The sequence below is a fragment of the Geospiza fortis genome, unplaced genomic scaffold (genome assembly GCF_000277835.1).
Source record: "Geospiza fortis unplaced genomic scaffold, GeoFor_1.0 scaffold40, whole genome shotgun sequence".
Lineage (NCBI taxonomy): Eukaryota > Metazoa > Chordata > Aves > Passeriformes > Thraupidae > Geospiza > Geospiza fortis.
The window spans coordinates 27,227,965-27,240,878 of NW_005054297.1; the positions used below are offsets into that span (position 1 = coordinate 27,227,965).

Genomic DNA, 12,914 nt, shown 5'->3' on the forward strand with positions numbered 1-12,914 from the left:
GCTAAGAAAACAAATTCAGCAGTTCTGAGAGCATTTTGTTCATTTGCTAAACCTCATTTTCAAGACGATACATTTCTAAAAGCTTGCACTTGGCTTAGCCACATGGCTTCCAATTCATTACATCTGTAGTTAGTCACCCACAGTTAAATGCTTGGTTTGCTTGGGATGCACCAGTCTGCCCTGGTAAAAAATAAGCCATTGCTGCTTTGAGGGAGTTTAGCAAGTTATATACAGTCTGTATGGTTATAAGCCCAGGAATGTTCCTTTCTCCCATTTCTTGGGTAGGTACTTGTTTCCATCTATCTCCTGGAGATGGCATGACAGCTGCAGCAGATTCATGCAGTTAAACTCCAGCCCTCAGGATTGCCCCTCTTCTTCCCAGATCTTTCCTGGCACCTTCTTGGCAACCATAAAAAGATACTTCCATAACTATTCATGGAGGTAGACAGTTATAGGGGAACAGAGGCATTGGCCTGGTGAACCCCTCCAGAGCTGACCTTGACAAGAGTAGCCATCCCCTCTGGACTGGGCTGAAGCCAATTTTGTTGGATTTTAAGTCAAAGATTAATTTTTTTATGCACAAGTAAGGCCACTACCAAGGGGAGGTGATCTTATCCTTCAAATAAGATTAGCCTCTATGCTCTCTCTTTAGGGTGGCACCATTTCCAAGAATGACTCTCACCTTTTGGGATTTATTCATGGCTGGGATTACTACCACTTGCAATTCCAGTTTTTAGTACCTTTTGCATTATGATCAAGGGTATGTGAGTTTGCTTGTTTGTTTGGGTGGTTTTTGTCTGCTAATTTTTTACATAATATCCTCTGTTATTTTGGATATTTGTCATCCAGTAATCACCTATGTATGGGCACAATATGGAACAACCACTCTGCACCTCTAATCCAGAGGGTGGGATAGAGGACTAACACAGACCATAGTAAAATAATCCATGAATGTTTACCCCAGGTTTTATGATCCTTTTATACTCATAAGATGTATGAAATTCTGAAGGTTACAAAAGAGAACCTGGCCTGTACCATAAAGGAAAAATCATCCTTTTTTTTTTTCTTGAAGGAAGAATGGAAGAATTTTTGACTACTATAATGCATTTCATGTATTTATTCAGAATTTGCCACTATTTGCATAGCTACGTTTGGGAATATTTATCATTAAACTTCGGCTGTAGCTGCAGATGTATGCAAACCAGCTTTAGCTAGTTAGATTAATACTAGAGAAGCAATATGTACTGTCCAAGTATTTACATGATCTTGGAGAGGAATTCACAGTCCACACAGTGTTCCCTTCAGCTGTACTGACAAAGGTGCCCAAACAAAAGGAAAGGTGGCTGTACTGCAGCAGCACCCAGGAGGCATAGCAGGAGGCCTGTGCTGCACACTGTGTGAGCACCGAACAAATCAGCAGCAACTCTTGAAGGTCAAGCGTGTGTTTCTGAAGCTCTGCAACATCTACACAAACTTCCTCTGTGCTTGTGACCACGGTACAGGTCTGCTCCTCATCCGTCAGGAGTAAAAGTGGTGATAGGAGGTCTTCTGTCCTGGTACCCCCACCGGGAAGGTGTGCTCCAGATCTCATGTCAACATCTGCCCCAGCTTCTCCTTCTGTGAAAAGAGCCACAAAACTAGCAACTAAACTTCTGAGATATAAAGAAGCACAGCAAAAAGCTGTTTCTAGTAACAGTAGCAGCAGCATTTTGCTGAGTTGTTTTTTTTTTTTTAACAGAAAATGAACCACAGAGAGAAACAGTGAGATTGCATTTCTTGCACATGAGGATGTGTGGTGGAAGAAGTTGGTTCAGTGGGATGGTACAAAGCACACAGCAATAAGTCAGTGCTTCGGTCCTGGTGTGCTCTGGGACAGGCTGCCAGCATGGAGAGGTGCTCTGTGTGGGTCTCAAATTGCAACTGCTACACAGTGGCAAAAGTATCAGAGAGACTAAAGCCAGTGTTGTTTTAGATAGATGACACTTTCTGAATAATGTATAGGTTAAAAAACTCACTCCGATCCTTTCCAAACAGCCATCCATCAACTAATATAGGCAGGATATACATAGGAACAATTTCAGCTGTGGAATGTATGTCATTACAGTTTCATGATCTGTATATTTGGTGTCACATATATTTTAAATAATGTATTTCGGTAAACAACATCCCAAATAAGGAAAAAAATATTTCATTCTTACTCATTGCCTTTGAAATTTAAATTACTGAGCAAATTAAAGCCCAAACTTACATTCCATTATTTTACACTTAGGCCAATATATTTCCTAAGAGAAAGCACAAGCTTACTCTTTCTGAAATAACTATAATTGCATTATTTAAAATAATTTTTTGAAGTTTCTACAACCCAAATATTACATGATTGTGCGAAAGTATCAAAAGTAGAAATTGTCTAAAAGTCAAATATAGATGGGATTACTATTTATTCAAAGCTGGCTAAGTCCTTAAAATAATATAATTCATATGTATTAATGATAGATGGCCAGATGATCATTATTATCCAACAATACTGCTTTTCATAAAACACTCAGTGATAAAGTTACCTAATAGATCATGCAGAATGATAAATAAAACATGTAAAGCTCTGCGGGGAAAATGAAAAACATAGGAGATAGAAACTTTATTCCTGCACCAGGATATAAAATATTTATATGAGAAAAAAAAGTTGTTAACATTGTTATTAAGATCTTTTGCTCTCAGTGCTCTGTTTTCAGTACTAGGGTTCTATACTAATTGCCTAATTTTTACTGGCTGCCATCAGAAACATTTTCATTTTTCTAAAGTCAGATATGATATATGACATATTATATATTATATATTATATATTATATTATTGAAGCATTTGTCTTCAGCTTGTACTAGACGTTTAAAAAATATGAATATATTTATAACTCATGGCATTACTGGAGGGCATTATTCTACAAATTAATTTTACAGCTGGTAGCATTTTTCCATAATGAATTATTGATTAATTATTCCAGATATTGCCCATCCTCACTCCAGCACCAAGCCCTTACTGCACTGCTAAGTCAGCCCATGCTAGAGCTGTTCCTTGGACCGAGTCCCCAAACGCCACATTCCTGTCAGTTTTCACCTCCTTACTCTTGTCACCATCTTCCACAGAAATCATCCACGCTCCTCCCTGCTTAACACACTGTGGTGAATCACAAACACGTTCCAACATAATACTGCCAGCACTTATTAGAAGAGCATTTGCATTTACATTGCTTCCTAACAACCTTTATGAATTATTGCTTTGCCTTGAAATTAATAGTAATTGTGGATAATGTTTATGTGGCTCAGCCTTCTTCATCCTTCAGTCACCATTTAGATCTGTTCAAAGCATATGGGGATGTGTGGGTGTGTACTTAAGTGAATGTTTCTCTGCTGTGCATACATATCCTGGCAAAGCATATTCACACCTATATCATAATGTGACAAGTACTAGGTACCAATTTAAATGGATATAATCAGCTTTAAGTTCAGTGAGTTCTATAAAAGTTGGTATTTTTGTTACTTACAAATTAGCGATACCAGACTCCATCGATTTGTCTTCCATCTATTCTTCCAGGAAGAAACCATCCAGTAATGGGAATAAAAGAGTTTAAAAATCCAGTTTTATTCTGTCCAAAGAAAGCTTATTCCTGGTCAATGGACACTGAGTTAAACTACTAAGGTGACCTAAGCTCATTGTGAAATTGTTTTGATCATTCTGGACAATTTAATGACAATATGCCTGACCTTGTGTGTGCAGAGCTCCTTACTGAACCTGTATTCAAAGAATATTCTTAATAGGCAGATCATTAAAAAAATTACACACTTCAGGTTCAAAATACTATTATGACCAAATGTGTTTCGTAGATTCTACAGCTTCTGTTAATGACAGCAGTGAAAATTAAGACTTTCTATTCCTTTCCTTTTGTAATGAACTTAATACAAAGAGATGCCTATTTCCACTGTAACCTTCAGCTCCTGTACAAATGCATAATGATAAATTCAAGGATAAAACTCAGTTGTCCTTCAGTAACACAAGAAATCCTCCAGTAACACAAAAACAGAGATGGGAAGGACCAGACAAAAACAAGCAGTACTGCACTCTTAAGCAGTCACTAGCTCTGAGGTAGAAGTTTACACAATGTATTCCCTGTGTTTCTTGGATCTAAGACAGACAGCAACAACTTATCACTTTCCCTCAGGGTTTTTATGTTAATTTTGTTATTTGTTTCATTTATGTAACAGATACTCATAATACTCCTTAAACATTCAGCAGCTAGCTGTGATAAACACTATCTTCCTACCCCTGCAACAACTGATTTGTGCTGAGAACATGCACCATTGCCTTCTCGTGCAGAAGAACATGGGAACACACTGCCTGTTTCACTTTTCCTTTCTAGAAAAAACATTAAAATAAGAAGATAAAGCCTCTGTCTTTGTTGCTGTGCTTAGCAGAGCAAGTAGCAGAGGGAAGTTGCAGATGAAGATCTGTAGCCAACCAAGTATATCTTGTAAATAAGTTTTCTAGGTCAGGAAGAGAAACTGACATGTGGGAAGTAATTGGACAGAAAGAGGTAGTTGAGATTAACTCTTTGTGGCAAATAGATGACTCTCTGGAACATGTAACTTTTGAAAAATAATAGATGACTCTCTGGAACGTAACTTTTGAAAAATAAAGGAAATCTCAAAGATTTTGTTGGAGGAAGGTATTTGCCAAGAATTTTCCTTTTTTTTTCTTTTTTTTATTTTTCTATTAGCCACTTACAAGGCTACTGACATGTGCTGGCACCTGACCGGCATGATGAGAGCCCTGTGCACTGCCACTGTAGCCACACTCCTATTTAAATTTTATCCATATTTAAATTTTATCTCTCTTCCTTCAGCTCAAGCTAGCTGGAATGGAGACAGTCCTGTGTATTTAGTCTTTGGGATAAGGAAGTCTTGAAATACTTCACAAGTACCCTCCTGCAAATAAACTGGAGGGTGGAGATTGGCATCCACATGCTCTTGCTTGTGTGTGAGCAGCATTCACATGAGGAAGCAGATTCTTCAGTGGGAGAAGAGCTGGGCTGGATCATTCTCCTGTTCAGTGTATCTTCGTTTTACAGCCCAGGTCCTCATCTGATTAAAGCCCCTGTCTTTCAATGAGACCAACAAAATCCTGCTTGTTTAAAAGAGCTAAGCACCTTCTCCCTGATCCCTGCTGGGCTTTTGGGGGGTTCTCACAGTGCTGCTGCAGAGGAGGGTCTCCAGCTAAGAAAAATAATGCACTGCTTGAAGCCCCCAGAGAGAGCCACCTCTCTAAGGTGCACTCAGCTGTGCCCTGGGAAGAGCTGCATGACGAACAACAAAACAATCCTGCCCCTGTTTGCCCAATGGCGACATCTGTGTCTCGTTAGCGACGCACGAACTGTTCAAACACTTCTTCTCTCAGGTGGAAGTGAGCTGTGCAACTTCATTCCGTTGATGTGAGTAGCTAACAATGTTGCCTCGAGCCTTTGCATTACTACTGCATTCAGGTATGAGCTTAGATTCCTCTTGCTAGGGAGCAGAGGACTTGAAGCACAGGAGAAAATTTCAGCTTTAATTAATCTGTCTTGGTCTCTTGTGTTACAAAAATATTCTCAATGCTTCAGAAGTCAAGTATTTACCTGGATACTTTGTTTATTTTCAAATAGACTTTCTGAAGTTTTATTTGAAGTACCTGTAATCCTTAACCCACACTCATCACTAATACACTCCCAGTGAGGGTCCTTCTCACCTTATATATAAATCTCTGACCCTGATAGTGGGTTGATACTCCTGGTCAATATAAATACAATTGATTAAAATCACATATAGCAGACCTTCACAGGGCAAAGAGGAGCCTTTAAAGAAAAAATATAATTTTTTTTTAACCATCAATAATGCTACAGCTATTCAGTTCATTTGAATGTGGAGACCAATACTGAAGTTAGGGGAAGTATTTTCCTACTGTGGTTAGATCTTAAAAAGATTTGGGCATGTGGGAATTAAGTCACACTTTTCTTTGTGGGAGCCTCAAACCTGAAGGTTCCAAGGCTAATCTTGTGGAAAATAAGAAAGGAATTTTTAGGTGGATGAAGATTTGATGGCATTTGAGAAAAACCGGACTAAAAAAGTGGCCTGAACCCATTCTGCAGCGCTTGCAGATCTTTGTTTCAGTAAATTTTAAAGAGAAATAAAAGTACTGAAGATATCCAAAGCAATGTATAGCTTTGAGCTATTCATTAAAATACCTCACAGTATGAGCACATGTATGTCTTTTCTTCAAAACTACACAGGGAAGTCATGGCCCTGAAAAAACATCTCTTAATCTCAACCCAAATGATTAAAGTTAAATCACATGGTATCTCCATCTTCTAGCAGGCATTTGCAACTCTTTTGAAAGCAACTGAAAAGACTTAATTGGCCTAGATGCACTCACTCGCACAATTATAAAGTGAAATCAGGTAGCTGGCACTAAAGGCCTAGGATGTAGGAACCATAAAAATGTGATAACTTGTTCCACTTATAATTTCCCTTAAGAAAAATTTCACTAATTTATGTGCCCATCATTTCCCTGAATTTACCTGAAACACTGTATAGTAGTCATAAAACCAAAAAATTACTCACTTTTCCCTTTTCTCCAGAGTGCTTTATGGGGCCAGATACCTTTCTCAGGGAAACAAGAGGGAGATAAGATGGAACGTCAAAGTATTCTGGGGGAAAAAAAAAAGAAACGTTTTGGGGGGTTAAAAAAGCATATATAGCAGTTTATACCATTCCAATACTTCACCCTACTGTATGCAGCACCAACCATGCAGTCCTACATGACACACCAGAGAGTTCGGTCACACTCAACATCTTTCCTGAGATGCTGCAGAGTCCTTCATTCTATTGACACAACTATGCAAGTATTCACTCTGTGAAAAGACCCCAATAATTTGAAAGACAGCAAAGCTTCCCAAAAAATAGGGAAGAGGGAACAGAATTAAAATATATATTTGCTTTAGCCCATCAAGCTTTACCCTCCTCAAGGCTTGGGCTAGACATGCTATTTGCAATCTGTTTACCCAGTAAGCATAAGGTGGGTGTATGTCTGTGGAGCAAACCCTTGTGCCTGTGGACTGCCCCAGCCAGCCCCTGCTGGTTTGTTCAGAGGAGTCTCACCATCTCACAGCCTCATCAACTGTTCCTCATGGGGCCAAGCTGGCTGCTGTTTTCCAAGCCAATTTTCCCAGCTACCTCTGCAGGCCCTAAAGCCCACTGAGGTTACAAAGACCTTAAATGATGATTATCAGACAGCTTTGAGGTCTTGCCCACTTAGTTTGGAAACCACATCCCAGAGTGGCCCTGGCCAGGTTACCTGTGCTGGTCAACGCTGGGAACTTCCACTGGTTTGTCTGTGCAAGGTAATGCATGTCAGCACACTCATGCCAGTAGAAGCTCAGTGTAAATACATAGTTACAAAGATATCTTTTGCTGCTACAGCTTATTTCAGCCTCACTAAGGTGAGGTACAATATTACAAGAACTTTCAGTGGAAGGGAGTTCATACTGGGACTGTTCAGGTTACTGGAGCTGTTTTAATTATAATCATGCAGTCAAAGGAGAGGAAAAAATAATCCTGCATTGTCCTTTCAACTGAGAAGGCATTTTTCATCATTCTTCCTATAATCATTTCCCTCTGTTTTGAAGTATGGTTTGAGGCAAGTGCTCCAAATCTTCTATCAAATTTGAGTCTCTTTGACGATCCCTGTAGGCTCCAGTTCTGCTGTATTAATTGAAGTTTAGTGCAGTAGCATATTTGACCTCATAAATTTTAGAAATGCTGCATTTTTATCTAGTAGTACTATAACCTGAGATACATTTGAATTTTTGATGTCACTAATCGCTTTTTTCATGGGGGAAGGCATGTTGCCATGGTGAAGTCTTTTAACTTATTATTTTCCTAGGAACACATCACAGAAGAACATTAGGAAAGTGTAAATAATTCCTTCCTTTACAATGCTCACTGTGCTATACATCTTTGAACAAGTTACTAACATGTGTCCCTCCTTGTTATAACACACATAACAAAACTCGGGCACCTACCTTGTGGGGGTGTTTTGAGGGCTGGAGCTTGTAAAGTCCTTTTGAGGCTGAAAAGCATTATATGAGTATTGAGCACTAATCTCAGCCATGTGGACAAGCTGCGCACATTCGAAGTAAAAACCTTTCTAATAACATCCATCTGCATCTTGAATACAAGAAAGAAATTGTAAGACAGCCTGTCAATGATCAAGGCTTTTTCATGCAGCTCACCCTACTGTTTGGCAGCTGGCCAGCTCAGAGAGCCTACAGAGGAAAATGGCTCTGAAGGAAAAAATGTGCATGTTAAGCAGAGGACAGCCTTTGTGAAGGGTGAGAAAAAACAAGACAAATACCCTTGAATACCAAAGTGCTCTCTGGTACATGAAGGAATGAAGTGAGACAAACTGTAAGGAAGAAACCACAGTAGGAGAAGCAGGAGACTTCTCTTCTCACTAAAGATAAATCAAGCCTGTTTGCACTAAACCGGTGAGATAAAACACATTTCCACTTAAGGATCAAGACTGCTTTACGTTAAGGATGTTTCTTTGGAGAAAGGCTGGGAGAAGCCAGGGAAGGATTTATTTGGAACTGCAGCACCTAAACCAACCAAGAATGCATGTCAGCCTTCAAAACTCTATTAATGACATCATAAAGTCTTTCAAAATAGTTTGTGAGGCAATGCAGTAGGATCTGAGCATGCTGAGGGGATCTGAGCAGCTCTTCTTCAGAGGAAGTGATTTTTCTTCAGTGGGACTTATCTCACTGGCAAAGGCATGTTAGCTCAGGGCACTGGCTCCCTTCTGTTAGAAGCCCCTGTGCAGAGTCATCAGCAAATTCTTTTGCCTGATATATATATACACACACACATATATGTATCCAATGTCAGAATTAGCCCCCTTACTTCCTCTCACCAGTCATCTACAGATTCATTTCACTCAAGCTGTGCTCCAGCTGTACAGCATTGCAGTGCTGCAACAAACATATGGAGTTTCAGCCAATAGTCCTCCTTCACTTCCTACAGGCTTTTAGTCTCTCTTTTTCCCTGCAATGCTTTGTGCCCTACCTCAGATGCAGCAGCATTTAATTAAAGTAAAATATGGAGGAATTAAACTAATAACAAGAAAATATTAATCTATCATCCTACCTTTAGAGAATTTTGTGAGGAAAGATTTCTTGTCCGCCATTAAAATGTTTACCTGCAAGAGATTCCTCCTCTAAGAAATCATGATTTACATTTAGATAGCACCTTTTATTCTGACAGCTTGTCTCTACTGAAAAGTTGATTCCAGTCATGACTCCTGTGCAGCCTTTAATTCAAATTCCTGCCATATAGAAAGAGCCCAAAACTAAATATTTAAGCAGCTTTTAATTCACATTATCTTGCTACAGATCAATTTAGCACAACTCATCAACTGCTAACATGATCAATAATTAATGTGGCTGCAGGTCATCTACCTCAGAGTTCTGTTAGTCTTTGTTATGTCTTCCTGCAGGTTGCTCCATGAGAACAGGCCAGCTCTTCCACAGCTCCCTGGAGTGAAATCCATAGAGGAGCTCAGTCCACTGAAAAAAGAAATAAAAAAAAACCAAGGAACCAAACCAATTTTTAAAAACCCCAAACCCCACACCAAAGCAAAAGGCTTTAAATATGCTCTCAGAAGTGTTCAGGCTCCAACAGATGAGCCCTGGTGAATTTGCCTACTGTGGTGTATTGTGTTACTAATCCCAACATTTGATTTCCTGACCTCCCCCTCTCCACAGCAGGGATGGCAGAGGAGCACATGTCCACATCTCAGCTGCTCTAGCACAGGGCCTGGCATCTTGAGCCAAAGTCTTTGCAGCTGAAATTGAGATGCCACACTATGGACTGAAACAAAATTATTCACTTAGGCGGAGGATATATGTTGCTCATTTTGAAGCTCTTTTAAAATAAAATAAGCAACCAAACCTACACAGATAGAAAAAGCAGACCATGTGCTGCCTCATATCTCCCTCCATCTCTCAAACAGACCTCTCCAACCAGAGAGATTATTTGTTAGGCCTGAGAAAGCCCTCATGTCCACCATGAGTCTGCCTCAAAACTGCATGTACTTCTGCAATGTGTTTTACTGACTTTGCTCTTCTTGATGCAGCTGAAAATTTTGAAATCATGTGATTTAATCTGCAGTACAATGACACAGCAGCTGTATTTTCCCATCTTCTCTCTTTCTGTGATTTATTAGGCTTTTTCTACACAAAATACAAGCATGCCAAGTAGTGGGGTGATCTTTTACTTTGAGAATTGTGGACCACCATCAGTTGTGAAAGAAGTTTGCGTAGCATAAATACAGACAACAAAATTAAAGGTGTGCAAATCAGCAGCAACATCAGCACACCTAGCAAGCATGGCATTGCTTGTGTAAGTATAACACTTCAAGTGCACTGCTATTTTCAAAGGTTACATTATTCCAGAAGACAAGAGCTTGAGGATGAAGCCAGCCTTCGAGCCTGGCTGTGTGTGCTGTGTGCAAGGCAGCCCAGCACAGCACTGCAGTGACAGCAGGAGGCTGTGACCAGCCCCTGGATGTGCCTGGCAGAGGCTGCGTGCACTCCCAGCCCTGCATGACAGAGCACGAAAAAATGTGGCTTGTGGGAAAGTAAAGGGAGGAGGAGGGAAAATGGGAGACCAGACTCCCATTTGAGAGGAAGAGAGACTTCCCATTTGCGAAGAGGAAGAGAGACTGGGGCAAGTCACACTGGGAGGAGCAGCTGAAGGGTCAAGAGAAGACAGCAGCAAAATGTTGATGAACAAGTAACTCTTGATGATTCAAAGCCAGTGTTCTCCAGCTCAGCTCTTACTCAGAAGATCAGCATGTGCCAGTGGGCATGCACAGGCAGGCACTGCCAGTCAAATGCTCTGAAAGTGCCCTGTAGGGATGTTTGGGTAAAAGAAAACTATTAAAATGACAATAAAGATGCTCCAGTACAAAAATCAGAGCTGCCACATATGTTTAACTAGAGTGTAAGGAACACTGATATTCTTGATTATTCATTAATGAGAAGTTTATTTCAGATGTGGTTGGAAATATACTGGAAATCTCTTGCTGAGCATTTTTAATATTATATGTAGTATTGCTGAAGCATTGAGGAATTCTATTGTGTCATACCAGTCCCTTTAGATTCACACACAGAAGTGGCTTGTGCCCTAAGGTGGTTACAAATGAAAAAAAAAAATCAGGAGACAACAGATGGAACCAGCAGCTGGAGGATTGGCAGAAATCAAGGCATCTCTGACAGGCATGCCAGACAGATTTTTGTTTGGGGCTCCTTTGTTCCATATCTTTTACCAGCACCAAAAAAACCAAATCTCAACAAAATTACTTGGTGAGCCATAGAAAAAGCAACTCTAGAAAAAGACCTGAATGTCCCACTCAGATCAATTTCATGAACTGGAAGACCCTGAAGAGCACAGGTGTTGCCCAGGATCCATCTTTTCAGACAAAGACCCCCTGAAGCAGCAAATGGCAGCTGGAACCCAGGAAGTGAGGCTCCCTACAACTCCAGTTTCCTGAAGACAAATAATTCAATTGCCAGTGGGCAGTCTCCAGCAGACTTATGAAATGCAGGGAAACAGATCTGGGCCTCACTTGGAGCCAGCTCTCCAAGGACCCCTGCAGAGGCTGCCACCCTGCTACAGTGTGGGGACCAGGCTAGGCCAGCACCAGGGACACTGGCACAGGCAAGGGACGGATATGTCACCAAGGGAAGGGCAGGCAGCCACTGTGGTGATGGGCACACACCCAGTGCAGCAGGGCTGGATCCCCCAGGCAAGGACAGGCCACATGGGCCACCCTGCCACCACAGAGAGACACGTGGGGTATAGGGGATGGTGCTGGGGTCTGGAGCCCTTTGCACAGCAGGGATGCTGCTCCAGACTGGAGCAGGACTGCAGGACTGTCCCTGTCGCACTGCAGGTGCCAGGGACAGAGGGACACAGGGACAGAGGGCAAGGGCAGCGACACTGTGTACCTGCACTGCCAGGGTCTGTGCAGTGGGGCAAATATGACAGAGTGGGGATTAAAGCACAGGCAGCACAGCAAAGAAAGATTAGGCAGCGACATGAAATGTATGTTAAATATCACCATAGTCTTTGTTTCATGACAGTCTGATGTCTAAAAAGAAAAAAACACATAATTTTGATGTTTGCATTTTTCGTATCAAATATCTGGGTATTTTTCAACCACAAGAGATTATTTATTGTGTGCTAGGCACATAAAGACATGCACACCTAGGGACAGTAACATGAACTAGATGTTTTTTCAATGTGGAAGCTTTTGTGCCTTGCCCAGCAGTTCTCATTCATTACTTAGAAGCATGCCCTGCACCTCCATATTCAAGAAAAAGCCCTGGCAGTGTTCAAGGAGAAAATGAGGTTCTGCTCCAGGGGCTGAATGAAAACCTCCTGCTGGGCATCAGCAAGGATTTCTCAGGCTTTCTAGTTAAAAGCAGCTTCAGAGGTGTTATCCTACTACAGTTCCATTTGAATTTCAAATGTACAAGTGTAAATGAGCAGAACCCAGAATATAATTGATGGGCTAATAGAAATATGTATCTTTATTAAAAGAATTTGTACGTGTTTTGGAAACTGCTTTTATATTATAGTAATGGTCTGTGTATAGACTCACGCTTAACAATGATTTTATGTAGAGACTGATTGATACATTTCAGTGTACTTATATCTTGAAATAATTAAACAAGGATTGCACAACTTGTATTTCAATAGTCTAATTCTTTCATATATATATAATAATATATAAAGAATATATTATATATTCTTATATATATAAGAATATA

The 12,914-nt window shown here is 40.5% G+C and overlaps 1 long non-coding RNA gene across 2 annotated transcripts; it reads right to left on the reverse strand.

Moving 5' to 3' along the window:
- Window positions 1–1,073: 1,073 nt before the first annotated feature.
- Window positions 1,074–8,223, reverse strand: LOC115949571. 2 transcript variants are annotated; one of them, XR_004083015.1, is made up of 4 exons: window positions 8,103–8,223; window positions 6,643–6,728; window positions 3,537–3,574; window positions 1,074–1,617 (listed from the first exon to the last, which is right to left on the reverse strand). It is a non-coding gene; the product is annotated as an uncharacterized LOC115949571 (long non-coding RNA). The 2 variants fall into 2 exon arrangements; XR_004083013.1 differs by lacking the exon at window positions 3,537–3,574.
- Between the last annotated feature and the right edge of the window lie 4,691 nt (window positions 8,224–12,914).